Source organism: Triticum urartu, chromosome 6 (assembly GCF_003073215.2).
Source record: "Triticum urartu cultivar G1812 chromosome 6, Tu2.1, whole genome shotgun sequence".
Lineage (NCBI taxonomy): Eukaryota > Viridiplantae > Streptophyta > Magnoliopsida > Poales > Poaceae > Triticum > Triticum urartu.
In genome coordinates this window covers 438198360-438207158 of record NC_053027.1, presented here as the reverse complement: position 1 = coordinate 438207158, position 8799 = coordinate 438198360, and positions in this window count along the sequence as shown.

Sequence of the window (8799 nt, the reverse complement as noted above, 5' to 3'; positions counted from 1 at the left end):
AAGCCTTAGAGCATGGTGTACTAAACTATAAAGTAGTCATCATACCGGGCTTGTCAAATGTTCATAACGTCTGCATCTGCTCCTGCAATAGGTCTGCCACCTAGCGGTGCATTAAGGACATAATTCTTCTATGCAGCAATGAGGATAATCCTCATATCACAGACCTAGTCCATATCATTGCTACTATCATCTTTCAACTTAGTTTTCTCTAGGAACATATCAAAAATAAACGGGGAGCATCGCAAGCTATTGATCTACAACATAGATATGCAAATACTATCAGGACTAAGTTCATGATAAATTAAAGTTCAATTAATCATATTACTTAAGAACTCCCACTTAGATAGACATCCCTCTAGTCTCTAAATGATCACGTGATCCATATCAACTAAACCATGTCCGAGCATCACGTGAGATGGAGTAGTTTTCAATGGTGAACATCACTATGTTGATCATATCTACTATATGATTCGCGTTTGACCTTTCAGTCTCAGTGTTCTGAGGCCATATCTACATATGCTAGGCTCGTCAAGTTTAACCCGAGTATTCTGCACGTGCAAAACTGGCTTGCACCCGTTGTTTGTGAACGTAGAGCTTATCACACCCGATCACCACGTGGTGTCTCGGCACGAAGAACTGTAGCAACGGTGCATACTCAGGGACAAGACTTATACCTTGAAATTTAGTGAGGGATCATCTTATACTGCTACCATCGTACTAAGCAAAATAAGATGCATAAAAGATAAACATCACATGCAATCGAAATATGTGACATGATATGGCCATCATCATCTTGTGCCTTTGATCTCCATCTCCAAAGCACCGTCATGATCTCCATTGTCACTGGCTTGACACCTTGATCTCAATCGTAGCGTCGTTGTCGTCTCACCAACTATTGTTTCTACGACTATCGCTATCTCTTAGTGATAAAGTAAAACAATTACATGGCGATTGCATTTCATACAATAAAGCGACAACCATAAGGCTCCTGCCAGTTGCCGATAACTTTTACAAAACATGAATATCTCATACAACAATTTATATCTTATCACGTCTTGACCATATCACATCACAACATGCCCTGCAAAAACAAGTTAGATGTCCTCTACTTTGTTGTTGCAAGTTTTATGTGGCTGATACGGGCTTCTAGCAAGAACCGTTCTTACCTACGCATCAAAACTACAATGATTTTTCGTCAAGTGTGTTGTTTTAACCTTCAATAAGGACCAACCGTAGTCAAACTCGATTCAACTAAAGTTGGAGAAACAGACACCCGCCAGCCACCTGTGTCCAAAGCATGTCGGTAGAATCGGTCTCATGAACATGGTCTTGTAATGTTGGTCCGGGCCGCTTCATCCAACAATATCGCCGAATCAAACTAAGACGTTGGTGGTAAGAAGTATGACTATTATCGCCCGCAACTCTTTATGTTCTACTCATGCATATCATCTATGCATATACCTGGCTCTGATACCACTGTGGGGAACGTAGCATGCAATTTTAAAAAAATCCTACGATCACGCAAGATCTATCTAAGAGATGCATAGCAACGAGAGAGGGAGAGTGTGTCCACGTACCCTCATAGACCGAAAGCGGAACGTTAGGTTAACGCGGTTGATGTAGTCGACCGTCTTCACGATCCAACCGATCCAAGTACCGAACGTATGGAACCTCTGTGGTCAGCACACGTTCACCTCGATGACGTCCCTCGAACTCTTGATCCAGCAAAGGGTCGAGGGAGCGTTCCGTCAGCACGCGGTGTGGTGACGGTGATGGTGATGTGATCCACGCAGGGCTTCGCCTAAGCACTACGTGAATATGACCGGAGGAGTAAACCATGGAGGGAGACATCACACATGGCTTGGAACAATTGGTGTGTCTCCAAGGGGTGCCCTGCCAACGTATATAAAGGAGGGAGAGGGAGGACGCGGCCCTAGGGGGAGCGCCATAAGGGGGAGTCCTACTAGGACTCCTAGCTAGTCCTAGTAGGATTCGTCCCCCCCCCTCTTTTCCTTCTCATGGAGGTGGAAAGGGGGAAGAAGAGGGAGTAGGAGAAGGAAAGGGGGGTGGCGCCCCCTTCCCTCCTATGGCCCATATGGCCCATATCTTCCCCCGAGGGGTTCCGGTAACCCCTCCGGTACTCCGGTATGTACCCGATACACTCTGGAACCCTTCCAGTGTTCGAATATTACCTTCCAATATATCAATATTTACCTCTCTACCATTTTGAGACTCCTCGTCATGTCCGTGAGCTCATCCGGGACTCCAAAATAACTTCGGTCACCAAAACACATAACTCATAATACAAATCGTCATCGAATGTTAAGCGTGCGGACCCTACGGGTTCAAGAACTATGTAGGCATGACCGAGACACATCTCTAGTCAATAACCAATAGCGGAACCTGGATGCTCATATTGGTTCCTACATATTCTATGAAGATCTTTATTGGTCAAACCGCAATAACAACATACGTTATTCCCTTTGTCATCGGTATGTTACTTGCCCGGGATTCGATCGTTGGTATCATCATACCTAGTTCAATCTCGTTACTGGCAAGTCTCTTTACTCGTTCCATAATGCATCATCCCATAACTAACTCATAAGTCACATTGCTTTCAAGGCTTATAGTAATGTGCATTACTAAGAGGGCCCAGAGATACCTCTCCGATACTCGGAGTGACAAATCCTAATCTCGATCTATGCCAACCCAACAAACACCTTCGGAGACACCTGTAGAGCATATTTATAATCACCCAATTACGAGGTGAAGTTTGATAGCACACAAGGTGTTCCCCCGATATTCGGGAGTTGCATGATCTCATAGTCAGAGGAATATGTATAAGTCATGAAGAAAGCAATAGCAATAAAACTTAACGATCATTATGCTAAGCTAACGGATGGGTCTTGTCCATCACATCATTCTCTAATGATGTGATCCCATTCATCAAATGACAACACATGTCTATGGTTAGGAAACTTAACCATCTTTGATTAACGAGCTAGTCAAGTAGAGGCATACTATGGACACTCTGTTTTGTCTATGTATTCACACATGTACTAAGTTTCTGATTAATACAATTCTAGCATGAATAATAAATATTTTGCATGATATAAGGAAATATAAATAACAACTTTATTATTGCCTCTAGGGCATATTTCCTTCACTTTGTGCTTGAGGTCACGGGAGAAGTCACGTTGCAAGTAATCATGTGAATTTAATATGTGTTTGATATTTTGATGATATGTATGTTGTGATTCCCTTAGTGGTGTCGTGTGAACGCCGACTACATGACACTTCACCATCTTTGGGCCTAAGGGAATGCATTGTGGAGTAGTTATTAGATGATGGGTTGCTAGAGTGACAGAAGCTTAAACCCTGGTTTATGCGCTACTTCATAAGGGACTGATTTGGATCCATATGCTTAATGCTATGGTTAGATTATCTTAATACTTTTCTCATAGTTGCGGAGTCTTGCGAGGGGGTTAATCATAAGTGGGAGGTTTGTTCAAGTAAGAACAACACCCAAGCATCGGTCCACCCACATATCAGATTATCAAAGCAGCGAACGCGAATCAAACCAACATGATGAAAGTGACTAGATGAAATTCCCGTGTGCCCTCAAGTATGCTTTGCTTATTGTAAGAGACCGTTTTGGCATATCCTTTGCTAAAAAAAGGATTGGGCTACCTTGCGGCACTTTACTTACCATTACCATTACTTGTCCGTCACAAATTACCTTGCTATCAAACTACCTGTTACCGACAATTTCAGTGCTTGCAGAAATTACCTTGCTGAAAATCACTTGTCATTTCCTTCTGCTCCTCGTTGGGTTCGACACTCTTACTTATCGAAAGGACCACGATTGGTCCACTATACTTGTGGGTCATCATCCCCCCATGGCCGGCGCCCCAAGGGGGACTTTCGCCCCTTGGTGGCTGCCCTCGCCTCCTCCTCCAACCTATATATACTAGGGGATTTCTACCCTATGTTCACACAAGTGTTGGAGCCTCCTCTAGTTCTTCTAGTTCATGTTCTAGTTGGTCCTACTTGACCAATTAGAGCAAGCCTAATCCTCTTGTCCTCATAATTAGAAGCCCAATGTGGTTCTAATCTCCTCCCTCTAATTCTCCAGCGACGATTAGCTCTGGATGGCGAAGCGCTACCGGATCGTCAAGGTTGCACGCTTGCAACCAAGTAGAGAGGTCATGCTTTCAGTCTTCAGTTTGAGGGACTGTTCGTGGATGGCACAAGGGATCATTCATCTATGGTTTGAGGAACTCCAAGTATGATCTACACCGACTCATCTACTTCTGCTGCACTCCGGAGTCGGTAACGATCGTTGATCCAAACCTGATATGCATCTTCATATTGTTCCTGGGTGTTTGTAGGGTGTTTTTTTGTTTTCTATTATGTTTCCAAACAAGACGTTCAACTCTTAGGCCACACGTGAAGTTGATAGATGATTGTGGAAACCGACACACCTGTAACATGACATGTGCATACATCTTAGGGGGGAACACAATTATTCTAGGAGCATGATTATGCATAGAACTTATTGCCTTTGTCATGTCCTCGTGACCTTAATATCTTTACATTAGCCATTGAAGGTATGGGACAAGAAGTAGGACGAATGAGTTGTCTCAATATAGCGTGTCTTGAGGGATAACGCTATGTGAGGAACCGCCCATCATTAGTAGATTGTCGTATCCTATAATGCAGGTACTAACTTAGCCACAACATGGCACAGTCGTAAAGCTTAACTCCATCCTGTGCCCGTCCCGAACGAGAATGTACCTGGATGCCAGCAACCTCATCTAAAACATCACATACTTTTCATAGCTTATTTTATCAATTTACTTTAGTATTTATTTTCCGCTCTCTCTAGTACGTAGTTTAATTCTCCCATTTACCATTCCTAGCAACCTACTTAAGTGAACCATTTCCAAACTCTAGTTTGTATGTGAGCGTAGTTGTGTTGAGTGACAACGCAGTTGCGGGGATTGTGGTGCCATCCTATTCGCTCCCTGTGGGATCGACAAACCTTACTTATCATGAAATTGCTACATAACCCTATGCACTTGCAGGTCATCACCGCGTTGCCCCACGACCTCCCTCGCCACGACCTTTAAGAAGATCTGGCTTGTAATGCCCCGAGACCATTGCGCCAGCTGTCTTCCAGTTATTCGCTGTCATTGCATTGTCATTCGCTTGCGTGTTGCATCTTATCATGTCATCATGTGCATTGTATCATCATGTTTTTCAAAACTTGCATCCGTCCGGATCTCCCACTTCTTTCCGTTGTCCGTTCTGAGCCCAGTCACACTTGCACGCGCCCGCGGCATGTCCGAAATAGTATTTTATAAGTGGCTGTAAAATGTTCTCGGAATGGGATGAGAGTTGACGTGTGGTCTTATTATAGTTTAGATAGACCGCCTGTCAAGTTTCATCGCATTCGGAGTTCGTTTGATGCCCAAACTGATAACTATAGCGACAATATAGTCGGTCAAATCATCGACCGTTTTCGGTCTTCGGAAACAGTCGCCGGGTCTCTCTCTCGTCTCTTCTCTCAGCCAAAAGCGGTCTGCACAGTCCGCTATCAACCGCTAGGCCCCGAAACCCTCTCTGCACAGTGCATCAAACCGCTCGCGCGCGTCCGAAAGTTGTCCCGAACCCGACCCGGACAGTCGTCACCGTTGGGTCCGGATCATCCCCAAACGTCTACAAAACATCACCATTTTCTCATTTGGTTTTCCTAACCCATTTATTCTCGACCATCGGATTTCTATCAGATGATCCAAACTCTTCTCTTTCCCTATATATATAGACTCCCTGGTCGATTTTAGGATCAAACCCTAAAATCTAGGCAGTTGTCCCGTCGCGCCGCCACTCCACCCAAATTCTCTCGGGATCCCCTCCCTTGATCCCGCAGCACCTCCTCCTTCCTCAGCCGCGCCGCCCTTGCCTCCTGGTTGATCCCCTCCTCCGCGAGATCGATCACACGCGTGATGCAGCCTCCTCCCTCCGATCCATCCTCGTGCCCCTCTAGATCAAGCAGGAGGCTTGATCCCGAGCTCCTTGAGCCCCTGCCTCACGCGCTCATGCATGAGCACGCCCCAGGAACTCGCAGCGCCCCCTCCTTTTCCTTTCCCTTCCTTCCCCTGGTTTCTTCTCTCTGCTGACCACTCCCTCTCTTCGTATTGCTGATTCACAGGGAGCGCCATGGCCTCCTCCGATCGATCCTCCTATGCCTCCCCGAGCCTGCAACGTACCCAGCTCCTCGTGCCCGAGGGCCTCGCGCGCGAGCTCGACTCTGAGCGCTCCTGAGCTGCTCTTCCTCCCGCTGGCCTCCTCTGCGCGCCAAGTCTGCCGCCGTCGTCCAAGTCCCTTGCCGTCAGCCTCTGCTTACCCTGCTACGAGTAGCGGTTCGGGATCGAGCCCGTTCGCCCGTTCGTTGACCATGCCCCATCGACTGCGCCACCACTGGAAGGCTTCGGCCTCACCTGGCGGCCCAGATCCGCTGGCCCAGCACTCTGCTTCCACTTTCGGGTTGAGGCCCAATGTGAGCACCAAATCCAGCCCTCCTCTCTGTTGAGCCAGACGGATTCGGCCCATTACGTTGTTTTCAGTTTTGGAGGTTTTTCCTATTTATCAAGGGATGTCAGTTTTACATAAAAGACCCTCATGTTCATACATTTAATATCTCACAAACTAAGCATCGCATGTAAAAACTTTATATATGAAAAAAGTTTAGAATTTCTTCTAGTTTCATAATATGCAATTTTCATCCATGTTTAAAATGTTTAAAATGATGTTTGTTTAAATTTGCTTAAATAACTTATTAAGATGTTTTAATTTGTAACTAATTAACCATAGCTCGGTTTTAATTAATCTTTATATGTAAATGGGGTAGAACTTTGCCTAGTTTAACATGGTGTACTTGCTTTGCATGTTTAACAACTCTAAAATATGGTTTAGGGCAGAACAGTACCAAATCTAATATATGCTCATGAGGATTTTCCGGACTTGTTGATTGTTGTTCCGGCCTCATTTAAACTTGCCTAGATAGTTAGTTTATGTATGCTTCACCTCTTGCCATGCTAACCAACATTTAATATTGTTGAGTACCTAAACGAGAGAGAACTAAATAAGTCATGTGGTGTTTTCTTCAATATGCAACTCCGTTGCATATTGAGCTCCACTTAATTTGTAGTGTTGTTTGTTGCATTTTGCCATGCCATGCCCTCTTTAAACCGGACATGCATCATACTTGGTTGTGCATCATGCCATGTTTATGTAGTGGTTGTTTACTATGTTGTTTGCTTCTTTCCGGTGTTGCATCTTCGGGTTAGTTCCGATAACGTCGCATTTGTGAGGATCCGTTTGACTACGTTCGTTTGCCTTCTTCATGGACTCATTCGTCTTCCTTGCGGGATCTCAGGCAAGATGACCATACCCTCGAAATCACTTCTATCTTTGCTTGCTAGTTGCTCGATCTATTACTATGCCGCAATACCTACCACTTGCTATATCATGCCTCCCATATTGCCATGTCAAACCTCTAACCCACCTTGTCCTAGCAAATCGTTGTTTGGCTATCTTACTGCTTTGCTCAGCCCCTATTATAGTGTTGTTAGTTGCAGGTGAAGATGGAGTTTCTTCCATGTTGGAACATGGATATTTGTGGGAATATCACAATATCTCTTATTTTAATTAATGCATCTATATACTTGGTAAAGGGTGGAAGGCTCGGCCTTATGCCTGGTGTTTTGTTCCACTCTTGCCGCCCTAGTTTCCGTCATACCGGTGTTATGTTTCTTGATTTTGCGTTCCTTACGCGGTTGGGCTATAATGGGAACCCCTTGACAGTTCGCCTTGAATAAAACTCCTCCAGCAAGGCCCAACCTTGGTTTTACCATTTGCCTCACCACCACCTACTTTTACCTTGGGAGTCGTGCTCCCGAGGGTCATCTTTATTTTAAACCCCCGGGCCAGTGCTCCTCTGAGTGTTGGTCCAAACTAGAGCCCCTTGCAGCGCCACCTCGGGGAAACTCGAGGGTTGGTTTTAGTTGTACGGATTGCTCATCCGGTGTGCCCTGAGAACGAGATATGTGCAGCTCCTATCAGGATTTGTCGGCACATTCGGGCGGCTTTGCTGGTCTTGTTTTAGCATTGTCGAAATGTCTTGTAACCGGGATTCCGAGTCTGATCGGGTCTTCCTGGAAGAAGGAATATCCTTCGTTGACCATGAGAGCTTGTGATGGGCTAAACTGGGACACCCTTGCAGGGTTTGAACTTTCGAAAGTCGTGCCCGTGGTTATGGGCAGATGGGAATTTGTTAATATCTGGTTGTAGAGAACTTGAGACTTAACTTAATTAAAATGCATCAACCGCGTGTGTAGCCTTTCCGGTGGAGTCCGGGAAGTGAACACTGTTTTGGAGTTATGTTTGAATGTAAGTAGTTTCAGGATCACTTCTTGATCACTTCTAGTTCACGACCGTGCTTTGCTTCTCTTCTCGCTCTTATTTGCGTAAGTTAGCCACCATATATGCTTAGTGCTTGCTGAAACTCCACCTCACTATCTTTTCCTACCCATAAGCTTAAATAGTCTTGATCGCGAGGGTGTGAGATTGCTGAGTCCCCGTGACTCACAGATTACTTCCAAACAGTTGCAGGTGTCGATGATACCATTGCAGATGACGCAACCAAGCTCAAGTGGGATCTCGATGAAGATCGTGCTCGTTGTGTTGTTCCGTTTCCTTTTGATCAGTAGAGGAGCCCAGTCAGGGCGATCGGGG